This window comes from Manis javanica, chromosome 6, assembly GCF_040802235.1.
Source record: "Manis javanica isolate MJ-LG chromosome 6, MJ_LKY, whole genome shotgun sequence".
NCBI classification, from domain to species: Eukaryota; Metazoa; Chordata; class Mammalia; order Pholidota; family Manidae; genus Manis; species Manis javanica.
The window spans coordinates 30,881,831-30,899,931 of record NC_133161.1 but is presented as its reverse complement, the minus strand read 5'-3'; the positions used below and the strand labels follow the sequence as shown (position 1 = coordinate 30,899,931).

General features: G+C 40.3%; 1 long non-coding RNA gene across 7 annotated transcripts in view; it reads right to left on the bottom strand.

Annotated features, from left to right (window-relative positions):
• LOC108410170 (uncharacterized) overlaps window positions 1-18,101 on the bottom strand; it is a 48,779-nt gene that overhangs the window by 16,505 nt on the left and 14,173 nt on the right. For 5 of the 7 annotated variants that reach the window (XR_012132166.1, XR_012132168.1, XR_012132165.1 and 2 more), the window contains 2 exons: window positions 16,204-16,343; window positions 8,168-8,255 (listed from right to left, as the gene is read on the bottom strand). This is a non-coding gene — a long non-coding RNA (uncharacterized lncRNA). The remainder of the gene's footprint in view (window positions 1-8,167; window positions 8,256-16,203; window positions 16,344-18,101) is intronic. The other 2 variants (XR_001856413.3, XR_012132170.1) reach the window with 2 other exon arrangements.

The window sequence follows — 18,101 nt, the reverse complement described above, 5'->3', positions numbered from 1 at the left end:
CTGCAAACTTGCTAAAGGCAGATGTGATTCCAGCACTTGACCTGCCAGTACAAGAATAAAACTTGGTATAAACCCTTTTACCCACAACTTTCTGTTGTTTTTTCGGTCTCACTAAATCCAGAGTGAACTTGCCCAGGGGCAATACCTCTCAGCTGAGACAAGTATCTTTCGTAGAAAAGAACCAAATGAAGCCCCATCATTGTCAGTGGCATGAAATTTGTACTGTAGGATATTTGCTGGTCTGAGAAGATCTTCTTCCAGCTTGGCTGCAGAGCTGAAAGGTCCTGGGAAGGAGTTAAGTGAAAGGAGGTGACGAAGATGTGCCAGGCTCTCCCCAACTCACTTCTTAAGGGAGCAGTAAGGGCCTTGCCTCCACACTGGGAAGGCACCTTTACCTCCAGAACCCATTAGGGACCTGTTCTTTGTTTCTGCTGTTCCCACCCCACCTGTATATTTTTCCTTTCTAATTTTTGATATTTCATTTTAAACTCATTAACCTCATGGCCTTTATTTTTATTTTTAACCTGGCTTTTCTTTAACAGGTATGTTTTCCATTGCTCTCCTAGCTAGATTTCTGCTCTTCCTTGTCTTCACTATAGGCAACAAGAAATAAGTCTAGAGAAGTGGTTACCAAACATTAATGTGCCTTGTAATCACCTGGAGGGCTTGTTAAAACAGACTGATGGCACACCCACAGAGTGTCTGGTTCAGTGGGTCTGGCGTAGGCCCCAATAATTTGTATGTCTAGCAATTTCCAAGCTGATGCTGATGCTGCCAGTTGGCGACCACATTTTGAAAACCACCAGTCAGGAGGATCCACCGTCCTTACCTCAGTCAGTTCTAGGGCTTTTGTTGCAAAACTGCCTAATGCATTTGTAATTTTAGATTGTGTTCCTTGGCAAGCTGAATATGATATATCTCCATGTTGGAGTAAGTATGTAATTTATCATCTACACTGGGACATTTTTTAGAGGGACAAATACTAAGCCATTTGGGGTGCTAGTATGACAAAACACCAGAAAGTCCAGACAAACCAGATACATGGTCATGGTACCCTCTGTAAGAGGATGTTTCTAGCAAACAGGCTGTGGTGTCACCCCTGCCAGGATCATCTGCTTCTGTTTGCAGCTCTAAGAAGCCTTCAGACTGGCCAAATCGCACAAAATATATTTGGACACATGTGAGATCTATAGTCTAATTGCCTGTGTTTTTCCGGTGGAGAAATCATGGGTCCATGTTATAAATAGAAACTTCATTATCAGTGCACTGTGTGTTTCTGCCTTGGCTCAAAATGTAGGAATTTCCAACAACATTTCCTTTCTTTAAGGAAAGTGTTGGAGACTTTGACAAACACTTCTGCCCTCTCAGAAGTGCCAAGAAAAATCTTCCATTCTTAACAACTCTCAATGACTAGCACCTGCTCATGCAAAGAAGTGTGAGTACTGATTGGGCAGATGGGGAGAAACCAGTATCCAGTGAGCAGCATTTCCTTATTGGCCAAGGCTAATAATAACTAATCTTTATCAAATGTTTGCCAAATGCCAGGAACTTTACATGGTTTTATATGGTATTTGCTCCGTTGGCTGTTGTAACAAATTACCTTAAACTTGTGGCTTAAAACAACATAAATTTACTCTGTTACAGTTCTGGAGGCCAGAAGTTTGAAATCAAGCGGTGCTCCCTCCAGAGGGCCCAGTGAACAATCCCTGCTTTTCCTCTTTCAGCTTTTGGCAGCTGTTAGCATCCTGTTATTTATGTCTCCATCACCCCAATCTCTGCCTCACATGGTCTCCTCTTCTTCTGTCTGTCCAATCTTCCTCTGCCTCACTCTTATAAGGACACTTGTCATTGGATTTAGGGCCTACCCAGGTAATCCAAGATGATATCCTCATCTCCAAATCTTTAACTTAATTATACCCACAAAGACCCTTTTTCCACATAAAGCAACATTCATACATTCTAGGGATTGGAACAAGGACATATATTTTGGGGGTCCATACTTCAACCTACTACATATGGAATCTCTCCAAACTGTACCAACCTAAGTCTGGATGAGTACTAGTGATACCATTTCTACTTTTCCAGTGAGGAATTGGGTTTACTTTCCAAGGTCTAAGAGCTGGATAGCAGAGGAGCCAGGATTGAACCTAGGTAGCTGGACTAGAGAGTCCACAGAATTATCAGTTTAAGGGAAAATAGGGTATGGGCAGACCCCTCAAATTCTATATGACTTGATGGACCAGCATGCAAAAAACAAATAAAAATAAAACAATAATTAGTGTCTCAGAGAAAGGTTGGACTGTCTAGGCAGGTAGCTCAGCATGACTAGAGGATGCCACAGAGAATATTAAAAATGAACGAACAACAAAAAAGCCAAGCACAGTGATAATTCTGGGCACATGGTTTACTCTGTGTGTGTATGTGTGTGTGTGTGTTTTACTTTAACTAATAACATGAATGCCTGGTGGAGCTGATCATCTATGTATGCCTACACCCTCTAATTGTTGGTAGGTGTGCAGGACCCCACCTGCAGTTGCTGAGGCCTGCTTCCACTTGCTCTGTTAGCTGGAATAAATAACTGGAATTTATATTTAACTTTAAAATAAAAATGCAAACACAAGTCACACCTTCACAGGACAGTTCTGCCACAAGTATTTCTGTAATGTGATTTAGCTCATACATAATTACTAAACAGAGTAGTGATCAGGTTAACATAGAAGTCTAATCAGTTCATGTTTGATTTTTCCTTAACCAAAGGAGAGTAAAATTATAATCTTCTGCAGGAGAGAAAAAGCCCAGTTTCTACAGTGGCAGGAGCACTTTCAGCTTTAATTTTTAAAATGTAAAGCAAATATCTGCACTCTCAGAGAGGCGCCCAGACCTTGTACAGTTCTTGGCTCACAGCAGGTTGTGCTGCCTCAAGTTCCTACCTTACAGGCAGCCTGAGGCTAGAGGTCTGCTTTCGTCCACATTCTCTCCCTGCCATTCAGTACTACTACCTCCTTAAGTCTGATCCTAGTTGGTTCAAAACCTTGAGGTAAGGAGAGGTAAGGGATTAGGATCTTCTTCACCTTTAACTCTATGGACACAGGCTCTTGTTCAGGCAGCACAACTGAAACCTCCAGCTATGGATGCTCATACAGAATTCCACCACAGCAATCATCTCAATAACAACAGTGTGCACCCAGAGAGTGTTTGCTATTTGTCAAGAATGTTCTAAGGGTATTACATGGTCTTATAAATTAAAGGGAATCAAGAGATGCTGTCCCCCATAATGCCACTTTGGCATAAGGATTATTTTGAGCTCAAGGCATTTGAGTTCCTGAAATCCCTTATCTGCTTAAAAGCCAAGCCTCTCAAAAGAACTCAGTTGTCATAAATCCCCTCTAAGGAGCAACTCTAATTCTCTTCTGGGAGACAAGAAATCTGTGCCACACCCAGACACACTGTGGGTAAAATTACAATATTTCCAGAATCTCACACTTGGCCTTATTAGTTCATCTCCACATCAATAGGTGTTTTGTAAGATGTGGAGAGGAGCTGTTCTCTCCTTAGTCTATCTTCATATCAATAGGTGTTTACAAGGAGCAGGGAGAGAGACAAGCACACATTGGGACAGGAGAGGTATTTGGCTTAGACAAAATGAGAGAGAAACAGGGAGTGAGAGTGGCAGCCGCAGAAACAGGTAAGTGGGAGTAGACAGAGCCAGGATTCTTGTAAGCAATAAAAGGCCTTCTTCTCATCCAGCTTTTCCCTTGACTGATTTTGGTTTCAGTGGTTTGTGGTTTATTTCCTCCAGGCTGGGAACACATTTTCGCCCAGGAGTTGAAACTGACAATAGTTGGCAGGACCTCTGAACCCAAAATCTGTCTTCCTGGGTGCAATGCTAGGGTGAGCTGCCCCTAGAGATTGTGGGGAGATCCCAGAAACCCCATGGATGGTGGGGATACCCCAGTGGTTGGTGCATTTGGGGGCCCCCCTGTGGATAGTGGGGCTTCCACTCAGGAAGCCCCTAGTGGGGAACTGGTCTAGTGTAAAATGCCTCCTAGATAAGTGGGCTCCTCCCCAGAACTGGGGAAGGGTGGAGACATCAGATGTTTTGGACTTAGCCCTCCATAAGATAGGAGACTGTTTAGGGGCCCTGAGTGGCTGTGTGTCAGCAGGGATTGTGGGGTTGTTGTTTCTCAAGGTAGTGGAAAGGGTTACTGAGGAGAGGGATGCAATTTAGCATCACTTGGAGGAGTTGGGTAATGAGCTATGGGATACCCTTAAGAAAGAGACAGCTATTGAGAACTGAGGTCACGCTGCTGAAAGATGCACTAGTGGCGAGGGAGGACGAGGCAGAAAACAATGTGTTCCAGGCCATGGGAGAGGGAAAGAAAGGAGCAGTACCTTTAGCTTGTGGAAATGGTAGAGCTCTGAGATGTCAGGGGAGGATGAGGGGGTGGGGCTGAGGGCCAAACTGTTGCCAAGGCCACTGCCCAAAGCACTAGTCCCTCCCATATTAAAGTCCTGACTGATTGTAATTAAGAAAATAAAAATGCAACAACTGTGGGTTCCTCAGGGGGAGAAGCAACCCTTTCCCCAGGTTGTGGAGCACTCCATGCTCCGCCCCTATACCCAGGATGAACTGGTAGACATGAGCATCTGGTTTCGGCAGAAGGTGTTGGAACCTCTGCCTACATGGCTTTTGCGTCTTTGGGATATGCAGGTGGAAAGCATTATTCTGTCAGGTTCCAAAATGGGTAAACTGGCTTCCCTGATGACTCACCCCTCCCTCTGACAGTGGCTGCAAAGTGCCCATCACACCACAGGGAATCAGGTGATTCTGGATTGGCTGATAGCAGTCAATCAGGGCAGTTTGGCCTAATCAGGGTGATTTACCATACTTAGCCACTAGCTGGAAAATGTATGCAGAGCTCCAGCAGGTGTTACAGGAGCTGGGCATGAAAAATATCATCTATAATGTGGACCCCCAGTGCCCTGATGAGTTGTTCACAGTAGGAATGAGAAATCTGGTGCTCCATACAGCTCCCCCATCCCTCTTTGGGCCCCTAGTGATTATTCTTGCCTCCACCATAGGATGACCCATAAGTGAGGCTAGTCGTACTTTAGTAGATCTGGGGGAGGTTGAAACAATAAAAGCATGGAAGGGAGTATGGGCTACGACTGAAAGGAGAGGTGCAAAGGGTCCCACGAAGGTCTTGAGCATCCAGATGTGGGTTGATTTGATAAAGCTGGGGGCAGTGAAAGAAAAACTTGATGGGAAGGCCAGTAAGATCTTGTTTTAACTTTGGCAGCAATTAAAGCCACAAGCAGTGGTTCAAGCCACAGCAGTGGTTCTAGCCACTGAGGTCCAGGACACAAAAGCTGGAGGCAAAGCTCCATGTTCGGCCTATGTCTCTGCAGGACTTTCTGGGGGAGGATATACAGAACCCACCTGGACCCTTGCCTGAGGGCAGTTGGGCATTACAGTTTGACTGAGAGGAGGGTCGAGGCACCTGCCCTGGGGGGCTGGCTGGGGCCTAAGACAAAGGCTCCAGGTTGAGTGAATGATCAGTCCCCAGTGAATGTGTGTATAGTGTGTTCTGGTTTTGGTGGACACAGGAGTTGGTGTGTGTCCTTAATTTATTGTGACCTTGAGTAGTATCCTGGGGCCCCCACTCCTATACAGGGGTGGGGCTGTCAAAATGGAATAAGCCTGAACCCCCTTGGGAACAGGGAAGTCTGATGTGTATGATGTTATGCTCCCCTCTGATTCTCTTACAGATAACTGTGGCATTATTACAAGAGATTTTGGGCCTTGTAGGCTACTGGAGTATGTTTATCCCACATTTGGCACAAATTCTGATGCCCTTGAGCCCCTTGGCATGCAAGGGCATCAGCTGGGGCTGGGATAAAACATGTGCAGTTAACTCCATTGCTGCAAAACAGACAAACTAGTCTGTGTGACTGAGGCCTCTACCAGCAACTTGTTGGCCATTTGCCTTGGCATCCCCAGGAAATGATGAAGTAGATGACTTAGTCCAGGGCAGAAGACAATGTGGGCTGTAGTCCATCAGTGAGGCCTGCCTCTGCCTGGCAGGAATGCATTATGTGACTGAGTCCCATAGCAACCTGGAGACTACATGGCCCTGGACACTTTAACACATGAACCAGCGATGGCTGGCCCTCTAGCACTTTGGGGACAAGGCCTGGAAGCTGGCCTCCTGTGTGTTTCTGGAGTAACAGCAGAGCAGCCCCCAAAGATCATGGTAGAGTACCCAAATGGCTGGAAGATAAAAGCACTTTGCAGGGAAGTTGTATCTTACTATTGTGGCCAGTGCCTGTGTTTCCAGTAGTGCTACATCTACCCCATTCCTGCCAGTCCTATTACAGGACCACTCTTTTGCATGATCCTACCTGATGGACAAGAGTTGCCTACGCTGGTGTTTATCTACAGTCCTTGTGGTTTGGACTCACCCCCTAGCTGCAGCTGCTAGTAGGAGCTCCCTACTGGTTCAGCTGCTGGCCTCCTGTGGAATGGGTGAGTTGTGGACTTAATCTGAATAGGACTTTGAACCTAGCTGAATTCTCTGGCTTGAGGATTATCATGCTTGTATTGCTGTTGTTATTGTGCAGACTGTGATTTTGAGTAAATTGTGAGGCATGATTTCTGAAGGGGTGGGCTGTGGGTAAAACTGCAGTATTTCTAGAATCTCTCGCCTCGCCTTGGTCCAACTCCATATCAACAGGTGTTTACAAGGTGTGGAGAGGAGCTATTCTCTCTTTAATTTATCTCTGTACAGTAGGTGTTTACAAGGGGTCAGGGAATAGGCAATCACACACAGCGACAAGAGAGGTTTTTGTCCGCCCAGCAAAAATGAGAGAGAAATGGGAGGGTAATGGGGGAGTGAGAGCTGCGGCCGGATAAATGGGTGAGGGGGAGTAGATGGAGCCAGGGTTCTTGGAGGCAACAAAAAGCCTTCTCCCCACCTTGTTTTTCTCTTGTTTGATTTTGGTTTCAGTGGCTTGTGGTTTATTAGCCCCAGGCTAGGAACACATTTTCCCCCTGAAGTTATAAACAGTTTGCCATAAATTATCATATCTCCCATATATTCCCCTAAGGACACATTTACCTTTCCCAAAAGTCATTTGTTTGTCAATAAGTGCCCTTTCTCCTGTTCCCTTTCCCCTACTAAGGTATATAGGTTCCAAATTCTAACCACCCTTTTGAGTTACTCATCTGAGAGCTCCTGTACACGCAATGCACATGCTAATTAACTCCTGTTTGCTTTTCTCCAGTTAATCTGTCCTTTGTCAGTCCAATTTACAGGGCCCCAGCCAGAGAACCTAGGAGGATAGAAGAAAAAAAAATTCTACTAATTTAATTACCACAACCTTGAGGTAGATGCTTTAAGCAGAGGAATATGAGACTTGCAAGGGTTAAGTGGTTCAGTTAAGGCCACTGTTATTACAGTGGAAAGCCTGGAGACAAAGCAAAGTTGTAGAGCTGAAATGGTAGTTCTGGGAGTTGGAGGTCAGGGTGAGTGGATAAATGAAAAAACAAAAAAGGGAGTTTGGGGGTTGGGGGTCAGGGTGAGTGGATAAATGAAAAAATAAAAAAACCAAGCTCTTGAGCTGGTATCAAAGGGAAATTTTTAAGTTCAACCTAGATAAAATTGGACTTTAAAAGTCCAGTGGGTTTATGAATGTTATCCTGGGGCCACGCAGGTAACTGGTAACTGATTAAACATACTGCTTTTAAAAAAACTGCATAACAACAAAATGAGTTCAAGCTATTCTTCAACTAGAACAGTAGCCTAGAACAATCCTTAAATTTATCAAAAATGGATTTCTGGTAGGAGAGCTAAAATTTTCCACAAGGGTAAATCAAGATTATCATGCCACCATTATTTATAACTTGATTCTTAATGATCTGATGCCATTTTCAGATGTGTTGGACACAGTCCCATATAGAATAGAAAGATGAACAATGTTTTAGCAGCTAATGATGTGGTTATATTTTTATCTCAAATTGAGAGTAGCCTGAACAAACAACAAGTTCTGAAACTCATTATTGCCAGAAAAGAGAGTGACAGACCAATTTTTAAAATGTGAAAAGAATTACTTTTGGAGGAAGTCCCTGAACTTTTAACTAGTTTATAAACAAGCCAATACAAGTTACCTTAGTTATCCTGGTGAACATTGAACAAACGGAGCATCTTGGAGGATGTGTGAGGAAGTAGTTCTCTTCAAAATCAGGTCTATGGGTACTTGATAAGGAAGATTTAAAAATTTTTGTTTTTGCGGTTATCTGAAGCAAGTATCTGGTTATAACTGCTTTAAATTGTTTTCAAGCTAAATCAACAGTTGCAGTGCTACACAGAGCAGAACTTTTCGATATTATTTTCTGATTATCTATATACTGGAATAGATCCAAAATTATATTTTGGGGAGCACTTTACCCCTCTGCAGGTATTTTCCTTACACATTTTAAGAGGAGCAGATGTGACAAAGGCCAGCACAGAAGCACATATGATATTTCAATATGTAACTGCTTTGCACCCCACCTTCATTACTCTTCTTTTATTTCCATTCCAATATATCCTACCTGGTCACATTTTATAGTCACAAGTAACTATAAATCATTTTTTGAAAAAGGTGAGCTATAAATAAATTGTGAAAGAAGTTAAACATATTGAAATATATATTTCTTCAAAAATAATCAACTACTTGTATAAATATAAACACATACACATTGAAACTCTTCCACAATTTGCATAAGAATTTGTTATTCCAGTTGAAAAACTGAATTAACTTACTGAATGAAAGTGCCAGCTCTTAGCTTATAAACCACATTTAAAGGCTTTGGGTAAGGAAAAATTTCTTTTTCTAAACAGGAACATTTTGCAATAGTCACCTTTTCTTAGGAGACAGTATTATCTTTCCAATAAGGCTTAATCTATCTTGAAACAGGAAAGTTGCACACACTGAAATGCACTACTTCTAAATCTGGAGATACCCAATTTCTTTGTAGTAATGGCCAAGACTGAAGAGGCTGAGGAGGAAGTTTAGCAACAAGCCTGGAATTCAGGATAGAGGTTCAAGCTAGAGATAAATATGGAAAACATCAGTATATGGTATTTAAAGCCATGAGATTGGATAACATTATGAAGGGCCTGAGTATAGATGGACAAGAGGTCTAAAGACTAAATACAGGAATTGCAAAGTGCAGAGGATGGGAGAGGAAGCATGTAGAGGGGCAGCAAAAGAGAATGAGGAATAAGCAAAGTAGAAAGCAAGCCAGCAAAGTGTGGTATCTAGGAAACCAAGAAAATGGTTTAAGGAGAAGAATGTAACAGACCATGTCAAATGCTGCTGAAAGTTCAAGGAAGATGAGGTTTGAGAAACGGTTATTGGATTTAGTAATATAAATTGCATCGGTGATCTTAACAAGAGCAGATTTTGTGGAGCAGAGGTGGTAAAAGCCTTATGGATTGAGTTTAATAGAGAATGGAAGTACAGGAAGTAAGATAGTGAATTTAGAAAATTCTTTTAAGGAGTTTTGTTTTAAAGAGAAAAAATGAAGCTGGTGCAGTAAAACTTTTTTTAATTGGGAGAAATAAAGCAGTTGGCATGCTGATGGGAATGATTCAAAAGCGGGGGAATAATTATAACCCAAGAGAATAGGTGAGAATTTCTGGAGTCAAGCCTTCAGTGGTGAAAAGGGATGGAATACAGTGCATAGATGAGAAGCTGGCTTTAACTAAGAGTACAGACAGTTCAAGTTCATTCTTACTAACAGGAAAGAAGGCAGAGTGAATATGGACATAGATGCAGAAGATGAGCAGCTGAGGTGTGAGAATCCTGTGAAGGCTTTTTTCTGCCAGTGAAAGAGGAACCAAGGTCATCAGCCAAGGGTGCCTACAGTGGAGGAGGCCTTGAAAGTTTGAAGAGAGGTTCAGAAAGTATGAAATAATCAACAAGGAAAGTATGGACTGGGAACAGGGCAATGTCACCTACTGATGGGCAGCGGTTATGACAGCAAGTGGGAGCAGCTGGCATGGTTGTGTGCTGGATACCATTCAGCTGTGTAGTATAGGGGTGGTAGAGTTGGACTTAACCAGACTATATTTGGCTAATCTCAGCAGCATCTCTCCCCTCCTCACCCCCAAGCCTGATGAATCCTTGTAAAAATATCAGTTATTTCCTCCATAACAGATAAGAATATTGTTTAGAAATCTTGGAGATTCTGTCCCCCATGCCATCTTGCAAAAGTTTTGTGTTTTGTCATTCACTTTTCCTCTTCTCGTTCCACAATTCATGTCTTTCTACTTTCAGCATTATGCAACATAGTTGTATCCTGATTAACCAGTTTTCCAAAAGGGGCAAAGACAGCTGTGGAACAAGAGGTATAATTAGAACTCTAACAACATTTGTGAAGCACCTTTTATGTTCCAGGCATTTAACACACATTTTTAATAATTTCAACAAGTTTCTTCATTTTAAAGGAATAGAAACTTAGAAAGTAGAATGAGTCATTCAGCTAATAAATGCCAAAGCTAAGATCCAAGCCCTGGTCCTCATGTTCCACAGTGCTGACTATTGACTACCCCATTCTCTAGCCCTTATTTGCCAAGACAAAATTCAGCTTGTATTCTCTTAGCTCCAACTGTACATATTCAAATGCTGTTCATTGGGCTTGCCCAAATATCTTTAATCCAGGGTGGTGTTTCCAGCCTTTCTTTCCAAACACCAGACCTCATCTGTAGCATTTATCACATTCTATTATAGCACTTAAATAAAAAACACCACTTACATTTCTAGCTATAAGACAATCATCTCTTTGGTGACTGAGATCGTGTAATATTCTTTTTTGCATCTCTAACATTTACAAAAAACGAATACATAACTTGTGCTTTTAAACTGTACAGCAAAGAATTCCATGCATTGGCTCTTTCTATTATCTATGCCTACAGAATGCCCCATTAGTGTCTTGTGACCTTTATGCACATCACAACCATGTCATCTAGTAGCCAATTATCCAAACTGTAAGTACAAAATCTAGTATGAAATAAGTTAATGTCATATTTCTCAAATTCAAAAATTTAAATTACATTCAGTATCCCAAGACAAACTTCTGAACCACTTTCTTACGTATGCAAACACTTTTCAACTGCTGAAATAATCCAGTTTTTAACTTTTTGTCTAATTGAATGAAATTAATTCATATTTAAGGTTTTTAGCTCCAAGATAAACACCATTTTTACTCTCAAAAAGGAAATAAAAATGTCCACATAACCCCATTTGATTTTATGCAATGTCCTTTCCCAACCAAGCTGAAGCTTTGCTGCCTTTTCCCTTAGAGACCTAGCTCTCAGAAGAGTCTAAGCCATTCAACAAAGTACCTACCAAGACACAAACTCAGCTAAATATCAAGACCTCAGGAGTGGCTCCTTAGTTGGTAGGATTCACTGTCTGATGGGAACCAAAGTTGTTCCAAAATTTGGACTGATATAAGCAGTTTTTAGCCAGTAGGTTATGAGTGTGGTTACAGGGTTGACTGAATTAAGGTTATATCAATTTAACTAAGTAGGTTAATTAGGAGTTAGGAAATTCATCTAAACATTAATTATGAAGAAGCATTTTCATTATTGATTGAATGAAACTCCTGACTTATTTCCTTCACTAATTTGATTGTGTACTTTCTAGTGCCTAATTCATCCACTATTCTACTGTTAAATAATAATGATAATACAGTTAACTAATAATACAAACCGGACAGGAGGGACTAAAGAATGGAAGGAGAGTGAGAGATAAGAGTTTGCAATTTGGTTTTAACTTTAATTACTGTTTGGCATTTGGGATATCATAAATCTATTACTAATTCATATTTATGAGTTACAAAGTATATTTGCTTTAGCTGGAAGACATAACCAAATGTCTCTAAAAAATACTGAATTGTTCACTTATCTCTGTTTTGTTGAGGTTATTAATATGCTTTGAAGTCAAATGTAGCAGATGTATAAACTCCCAGATATTTCTCATTCTTCATAATATTAGCTTCTGATAGACCATTGACTTGCAAGATGAATATTTATTTTTAATATTGCAGACTTACCAGCCCATTTTGTTTCTCTCCGATACTTAAAATTCCTGAAGTTATTATTTAGACAAACTCATTGCAAACACGGAAAAACTAAGATTTTGAGAGGGTTAGTGCCTTGTCCAAGGTAATGAAACTAATTGTGGCAGATGATTCTAGAACTGTCAGCTGCTGACAGAATAAGTACTAGTCCTGAGGCCACACCATAGCTTAATGCCTGAGGCTAACACACCACCAGGAGTATAAGGGGAGCTTTTCAAGACCAGTACCATCATGCCTCCCATGCCCACTTACCTCACTAGTCTGCAGGAGTCCCCTGCTCTCTAAGTTTCTTTTTCTCAAAAATTCTTAACCCTCAAGTTCTATTTACCCTCTTGACTTCACTCCCTTCCCCAACAAACCCTTCCAGTATCTCCTATGACCCCAATCTGTGATTAGCAGTTTCCATTCTACAAATATTTCCTCTACCCCCTTACCTTACTTAAAACCTACCTGTGCCCTGAGCCAAGGTCAGGGGCAGGAGTTGAGGTATGGGCATCCCTTGCTCCCTGATGCTACTTCTAAATTATCTCACCCCGTTCCTACTGCAAAAGTCACTATACTTTTAATTCTAATGTCACCTGGATACACCACTGTTTCCTATGCTCTACTCCCAACATTCTAGTCACACTCATTCACTGGCCTTCTGTTTGCCACAGTCTTCCATTCCACCTGGTTTTCTTCCTTTATCCTTGGTGATTTCAATACCTAAAAATGAGCCATCCAAAAGCCCCAGCCTCTCAGTTTCTTGATTTCCATATTCCATTGACATTTTCTTTTTTCCACTAGACTCACTCATTTTATGGTCACATCCTGGACCTTTATATCTTTTGAAAAACATAAACCTTTCCAAAAATTTCAAATAGAAGCATCTGACTTTCCTACTACAGCTTCTTAGGCATTCAGTTCACTTCCTATGCATACAAGTACTTCATACAACCACATAGTTCTTCAGTAATGTGCAGACATTTGTTCCTTTCATCCTACCACCTTCTTTTTACCCACAGTCCCCTCCTGTCACCACTTCCCATTCTGTTCATCAAATTCTATTATTATCCCTTTGCAAATACTTTCAACTTCTCTTCCAACTGAACTCACCTAACAAAACCATACATGAATTCATCTTGCTTCACTTTCTCCTTGTTTGCACCCAAACAGGAAAGTGTTAGTAATCACAGAAATTACATAATCAGGTGAGTACCTGCTGAAACCTTCTCAATTTAATTTCGCTCTAAATTAAAAATATCAGGTCACACTTCTGATCCTGATATAACCCAGAAATCCTGCTACCTTTCTCCAAATAGTTTACCTTTCTTTTCCCCACAATGCTCATATTGATCTGGATCCTCTTCAATCTTCCATCTCTTCCACCTTTCTCTCAGCAAGTGTCCTTTCCCCTACTTCATGGAGAATATGGAACTACCACATGGAAGAAATCTCATCCTCTCATGACCAAATCCTCAAGCCTACCTGCCGCCGAACCATGTTCCCCTCTCCATCCAATCAGGAGATACCATCAGATATAAACAAGAACTTCAGAGTTCAAGGCAATTGACCTTAAGTGGTAAACTGGGGATGATGCCAGATTTAGAAGGATGGTGAATATTACGTTCTGTAGAAAATAGGCTTTGGTGGAGGTTACATGATCCAAAGTTATGTTGTAGGAGAGGAGTCAGCAAACCACAGCCCTTAGTCCAAAGCTAGCCTGTTGACTGTTTTTGTAAATAAAACTTTATTAGAAGATAGCCACATCCATTTATTTATTTATTGTCTATTGTATACTAGCATGCTGCAATGTCAGGGTTGAGATCATATGATCTACAAAGCCTAAAAGATTTACTACCTATTCCTTACAGAAAAAATTCTCAGCATCTTGTTTTAGAAATAAAACTGGCGCAAGATGAAGGATAAATAATAATGGGAAAAAATTAAATATATGGAAAATATCTGGAAGGAATTGGTGTTAATTCAAGTAAGAATGATGAAGGCCTGGTCTAAGGCAATGAAAGTGGACATGGAAAAGAGAAAAAATTTAAGGATAGTTTGTGTATCAGAATCAGTAGGATGAGAAATAATTAAATATGAGACAAAAAGAAACAGAATTGGTAAAGAACAAAAATGAGTCCAGGTTTTCTGTTTTTGGTGACTAAGAGAATGGTAATATTCTCAACTCTGGTAGGAGAAAAGGGGTGGGACAAGTGAAAGTTTCCAGGAATAATAACAACTGTGATTTTGGAGAAGTTCTATACTTATAAGAAATATGCATGGAGTTTGCTTAAATCATCCCCCAGTTGATCTCGAAGGTTAATGGAGCTTCGGAAGTCACTGGTCTATATTGATAGCTGGTACCCTGGTCCAAACAGAGAGAACATACACCACCAAACGTGAATGGTAACATGAACTATGGACTATGGATGATTATGATGTATCAATATAGGTTCCTTCATTGTAATAAACATGCATTCTGGTGGAGGATGTTAATAGGGGGGTTAGGTAGATGTGGGGGTATACGAGAAATCTCTGTACCTTCCACTCAATTTGCTGTGAAACCTATATTAAAGGATAGTTGAAACTCATTAACAGAAGACTGTAGAGGAATTAGAGTGTAAATATAGATATATGAAAATAGATAAATTACAAGTACATAACATTCAATAAAAGCAAACGGTAAAGTTGAATATAAACATGAGCAACTTTTTCCTGAACACATCTCCTCAGGCAAGGGAAACAAGAGAGCAATAATGAACAAATAGGACTACATCAAACTAAAAAGTTTCTGTACAGCAATGGACACCATCAGCAGAATCAAAAGGCATCCTACAGTATGGGAGAATATATTCATAAATGACACATCCAAGAAGGGGTTAACATCCACATTATACATGAAGAACTTATACGCCTCAACACCCAAAAAGCAAGTAATCTGATTAAAAAATGGGCAGACAGTATAAACAGGTACTTCTCCAAAGAACAAATTTAGATAGCCAACAGACACATGAAAAGATACTGTACTATTATTCTGCATATGTGAAATTTAAAATATGAAATAGTTTACATTGAATGAGGAGACACAAATGTAGAAAAGTATATTAATGATAATACAACTTCAGAATAGGAGGAGAATAGGGAGGAAAGGAAAATAAAAGAAAGAGTAGATTAACTTTATCTGCCATGTTACATTTCTTTTTCAAAAAGGCTTCCAGTAAGAAACACCCAGAGAAAGAGGGGTTAAGTTGTCAGGAGGAAAATTAAGAGGAGACAGTAGGTCCTGGATATCATGAAAGAAAGGAGGTAGGTTGTTGAAAGAAGGGTGTAAAACAAAGCATCCAACTTTGCAGACAAGTCAAGTGAAACCAGGATTAAGAAACTCTACTCTCAGTCAGAAAGCTTTGAGAAGGTTTCAACAGAATAATGGGGGTGGGAGCCAGATGGTGGGGTGTGGAGAGGAGAGATTTGGCACTAAAGGAGTGGAGGCAGTGAGAGCAAATGCCTCATTCAAAAAGTTGGCAAAGAAGAGAAGAGAAAGAAATATAGTAGTTTGAGTGAGAAATAATTAACTTGTCTGATGTTTCAATTTCAGGCCAGGTGGATACTCAAATAACTCAACATTTTTTGCAAATTTTCGAGTACTTGCATTATAAAAAATAAGAGGCAGAAATAAACATCTTTTTTCCTTAAAGGAATATCTGCAAACCATCTCATGTTAATATAGCATAAAATAACATGAAGAGCTTGGTTCAAATCACTAATAATATGTAGAGGCAAGGAAGTTGAGAGGTGAGCCATAGAGGTGGGGATTTTCTGGGCATGCTGCTCACCCAAACAGATCAAAGCGAGCAGGTACCTTGTTGAAGTCACCCAGTACACATGTCCTTCAACCTTTCAGACACAGAAACTTACCAATGTGAATAGAATTAGCAGGAAGCTGATCCATACTACAAAGTTCATCACAGACTACTGTTTAAGCCACTTATTTAAGCAAGGAATGTAACTGCCAAGCAGTCTAGATATATCAACCTGACTACTGAGCCAAATTATCACAGGGGTGTTTGGAAACAAGGAGGCAGAACAAGGACTTACTTTACTTGCGTAATGACATCTGGCTTCCATATGAAAGGAGTGTAATCCTTGTCCAGTGACTTCTTGAATCAGCCTGAGAATAGTTTCTCTTCAGGTGAAGGCATGATCTTACAAATTTCTTTTTTTCTGCAGCTTTCTAATTAGGAAAAGATGTATCTCTTTAAGATGCTGCTGCTTTTCTCTGCCCTGAATTAACTATACTTGTTACGGCTTAACTTTCTTTGAGAACATTTAGGGTTATCTCTACATAGTAGACAACATTTCATTTATATTTACAAGTCCTTTAACTCATGCTGAAGGGCAAAGTCAACATTTCCCAAATTTCAGTCATAACTTTATGACTTTGAGTTTTATTATATGTGAGGAAAACACTAATTTCATTGTTTATCTTTCTTCAAATAAATTCACTTGTATACCTAAATTGATTTATTTTTTTTATTAAGGTATCATTGATACACAATCTTATGAAGGTTTCACATAACCAACATTGTGGTTACTATGTTCACCCATATTATCAAGTCCCCCCCACAAACCCCATTGCAGTCACTGTCCATCAGCATAGTAAGATGCTATAGAGTTACTACTTGTGTTCTCTGTGCTATACTGCCTTTCCCATGCCCCCCACTACATTATGTGTGGTCATCACAATGCCCCTTAATCCCCTTCTCCCTCCCTAACTACCAGCCCTCCCACCCCCTTTTCCTATAGTAACCGCTAGTCTCTTCTCGGAGTCTGTGAGCTTGCTGCTGTTTTGTTACTTCAGTTTTGTTTTTTTGTTATATTTCACAAATGAGTGAAATCATTTGGTACTTGTCTTTCTCTGCCTGGCTTATTTCATTGAGAAGAATACTCTCTGTAGTTCCATTCATATTGTTGCAAATGGTAGGATTTGTTTTCTTCTTATGGCTGAATAATATTCCATTGTGTATGTGCACATCTTATTTACCCATAAATCTACTGATGGACACTTAGGTTGCTTCCATGTGTTGGCTATTGTAAATAGGGATATGATAAACACAGGGGTGCATACATCTTTTTGAATCTGTGATCTGGTTTTCTTTGGGTAAATTCCTAGGAGTGGAATTCCTGGGTCAAATGTTATTTTTATTTTGAGTTTTTTGAGAAACCTCCATATTTCTTTCCACAATGGCTGAACTAATTTACATTCCCACAAACAGTATAAGAGGGTTCCCCTGTCTTCAAATCCTCACCAGCATTTGTTGTTTGTCTTTTTGATGTTACCCATCCTAACTGTATAAGGTGATATCTCATTGTGGTTTTAATTTGCATTTCCCTGATGATTATGATTAGATGTGGAGCATCTTTTCATGTGTCTGTTGGCCATCTGAATTTGTTCCTTGGAGAAGTGCCTGTTCATATCCTCTGCCCATTTTTTAATCGGATTATTTGCTTCTTGGGTGTTGAGGCGTGTGAGTTCTTTATATATAATTTGGATGTTAACTCCTTCTCGGATGTGTCATTTATGAATATATTCTCCCATACTGTAGAATGCCTTTTGGTTCTACTGATGGTGTCTGTTGCTGTACAGAGGCTTTTTAGTTTGATGTAGTCCTATTTGTTCATTATTGCTTTTATTTCCCATGCCTGAGAAGATGTGTTCAGGAAAAAGTTGCTCGTGTCTATGTTCAAGAGATTTTTGTCTTGTTATCTTCTATGAGTTTTATGGTTTCATGATTTAAATTAAGGTTTTTGATACATTTCAAATTTACTTTTGTACATTGAGTTGGACAGTGATCCAGTTTCATTCTCTTACATGTACTGTCCAGTTTTGCCAACACCTGTTGTTGAAGAGGCTGTCATTCCCCCATTGTATATCCGTGGCTTCCTTATATTAATTGGCCATATATATGTGTGGGTTTAGCTCTCTATTCTA